The 3,493-nt window shown below is 37.2% G+C and overlaps 1 pseudogene; it reads left to right on the forward strand.

Annotated features, from left to right (window-relative positions):
* Nucleotides 1-1,034: 1,034 nt before the first annotated feature.
* Nucleotides 1,035-1,835, forward strand: LOC149144703 (putative receptor-like protein kinase At5g59700 pseudogene; annotated as a pseudogene).
* The last annotated feature ends 1,658 nt before the right edge of the window (nt 1,836-3,493 follow it).

Here is a 3,493-nt window from a genome sequence, read left to right on the forward strand (position 1 = left end):
TGCACAGTTGAAATCTAAGCAAAACCTTACATTGCTAGCATAATGAATACCATGTTCAAGAAGTAAAGAGATGGCCACAAATGCCAAACAAACAACTGCTACTGCCCAAGTAGGAGTTTGCTCTAGAGAACGATCATTGCCACTGTCAGCTCCTGCCATATTCTTCTCAGAGGACTGGTAATTGCTTCTAAATTCACCAAAAAAAAAATTAGATAGTATACATCTTAAACATAGTTCCTTCCCGGGAAGGACAATACATCCCTACTCAATAATTGCAAACAAATTGATGGACATTGTCTCTGATGTCAAGACTCAAACTACACCTACACTTAGTAAATCTTTGGTTTTTGCCTGTAGGTACCATTGGAATCAGAGGTGGAGGTAAACAAAAAATAAGAGGGGTGGGCATGGAGATTTCAAAATAATCTACTTTCAAATTTTAATGATTCAGTTCTCAATTTTCATTAATTTCAAATTTAATACAAAGCTTTCAATTTTTAGTGGTTCCAAAATTTTTGTTTCCAATTTAATTTTTCAGTTGCCATTTCTGTTTGTTTCCAATTTAATGGACAGGAACCACACAATTGGGCTGCAGAGAAAGAAGTGAAGGAAATGGCAGTCATTGTGTGCATTTGTGTGTTGTTTTTATTGTCATTTTATCAGAATGGGGTTTCAACTTCACATGATAACTACCTTATAGACTGTGGATCAAAGGTAACACCACAGTGGGTGGACGGATCTTCACTGCAGATACGCCCTCCTCATATATGTCAATTGCCACCAATGAAGGCATCTTTGCTAACACTACAAATTCCAATCTACAGGTTCCTTCTGGTATCTATTTGACATCTAGAGTATTTACTCAGAAGTCATCCTATACCTTCAGTATTGGGCACTAGGGCAGAGACTGGGTACGTTTACATTTCTTTCCATTCTCTTATCAAATGTACAATCTTACAAGTGTCATATTTTCAGTAGCCACCCAAGACTTCGGTCTATTGTACAATTTCCAAATCCAGAATAGTTCAATTGTGATGAAGGAATATCTCATCAATGTAAATGAACAAACATTGGTCCTGACATTTATTCCCTCCAATAATTTCTTTGCATTTTTCAATGCCATTGAAGTTGTTTCTGTGCCGAACACTCTTGTTTCAGACACAGCTCAAGTTGTGCCCGTGCCTAATACTTACAGTGGTTTATCTGGGCATGCTTTTGAAACAATTTACAGACTTAATATGGGAGGACCATTGATTACCCCTAACAATGACACCCTTGGGAGATTTTGGGATCCTGATACAAGCTTCTTAGCTTCAAAATCGCTTGCCCAAAATTTCAGCATCCCGGCCAACAATATTGTGTACCGCCAAGGACTAGTTACTAATGAAACCGCTCCCAATATTGTATATGCTACTGCTGAGGAGATGGCTGTAGCCAATGTCACAAACCCAACTTTCAACATTTCTTGGTTGTTTACTGTGGATCCAGAGTACCAATACTTCATTCGGATGCATTTCTGTGATATTGTGAGCAAAGCATTGAACGAGTTATACTTCAATGTATATATTAACAATGATAATGTGATGGGCAGTAATTTTGATCTATCAGCTGCAACACAAAATAACTTGGCCGCAGCTTATTACAGCGATTTTGTAGTACTTAATACATCTACTGGATCGAAAAACCTTGCTGTCAAAGCAGGACCTGCAATAAATATGGCAAGTGTTCTCCCCAACGCCATATTAAATGGGTTGGATATTATGAAGACGAACAACTCTAACAAAAGTCTGGATGGAACTTTCCCACAAAATAGTTCTATCTTTAATGCAATTTAAATGTGAAAAAAAAAGAATTTTTCATATCTCAACATATACTATTTTCCTCAATCTCTCTCTCCATCATTCACTCTCAATCCTTCTATGAGTCTTTGCATAAGTTGGGTTTCTCAGATCTTCACAAAAGAACATCATCAGATGATCGAACAACTTGTTAATTCTCGTGCAAGCCTTAGGACAGCCCTATGGCTAAGCAGTCTGCTTCGAAATTTTCTTTACTGCAACAACCTTCCAGCTTTAATTTCGCACAATAATCAGAGTTAAAGTGAATGTCTGAAATATTGCAGTGAAGGGCTGATAAAGCAGGTATAGTTAAGGTAAACAACGGAGTAACCACCCAAAAGTTAATCTGGTCCCCTGTTTGTAAATATTCTCATTATGCTCTTCAAATTATTTGAAAGATGGGTAAGAATTAAATCAATAGAAAATTATCATCTGTCTGAGGAATTGGAACGATTCAGAAGAGATACTGACAATAGAAAACAAGCAGTAAATATATCATACAGTACAGATAAAGAGGGGTCATCTCAAGCAATCTTCAACACCACAAAACAATACTTCGAAATTCACAAGTATGCCCTTGGATCTGTCTTCTGCGTTATAGTATTTATAACATATTATGTTTGCAAAGGATTCCTTTTGAAAGTTCATTTATGCAAGCTCTCAGAGTCTAAAAGTCTAACAGGTTACATACTGAGCATGGAAAAAGGGAAACCAAGACTGAATTTCCCTCCCAAGCTAAAACTACTAAAGAAGCTCAGTTCTAGAGATCCATCCTATTTGCAATAAATGCCATATAAGCTCAACCTATCAAAAAAGGCAGAAGCCAAAAAGTACCTAGCTCTCGACTCATGCATGGTTCATTTTAAGAAACCATTGTTCCAACAAGCACGAAGTCCTTGAGGAAGGACACTAAACGAAGGATCCTTAATCAAGGGTGTTAAATTCTATTAGTATCTTCTCTGGTTACTGATACGGACCTCCAGGGATGAGGGTGGCACTTTAGACAACCTGCCCTTTAACTACAAACAATGAAGCAATGTCCAGTGCAGACCTCCTGACCCACCTAATACTCCGACAGTTACATTTAAGCAAGGAGAATCTTCTCCCCGGGGCCAAATCAAAATAAATGATGGAACAAAAAGAATGGTAAATGTTTGAAAAACATATTTGCAAATTTCTAAGTTGCTTGATTTTCACGCAGTTTACAAAATTTCTGGCCAGTTTTTAACTAGATGCATATTAGCGTGTAGAAATCGAAGCATGAATCTTCATTTTCAATTGCCCATTTTTCCCCAAAAATAAGCCTAATGACCAATCTTAGGCAATAATTTTTATTTTCCTCAGATCTGTGATATATACACAATGGAAATTGATTTGAGAACTCTGTAAACATAGAATGAGAGACCAACAAATAAATCATACCCACTTTATCTAATGGTTTCTTCCTCCATCCAGAACAAACCCAATTGACCACTGACAGCCTCCAAATCGTTTAACATAAAATCTGAAGTAGATAGCGGTAACCACAGAGATTGATCTATAATATCTGTAAGGAAGTATATAAAACTCTGTAACCAAAGTATATACACACTCACTTCCGGGAGTAGAAGACCTGTTTCTGTCCGCTGACAAAAACGTCACTGTTGAGGATATTC

This window comes from Pinus tabuliformis, chromosome X (assembly GCF_031772625.1).
Source record: "Pinus tabuliformis cultivar Carrire ecotype Pingquan chromosome X, CPIR1, whole genome shotgun sequence".
NCBI lineage: Eukaryota > Viridiplantae > Streptophyta > Pinopsida > Pinales > Pinaceae > Pinus > Pinus tabuliformis.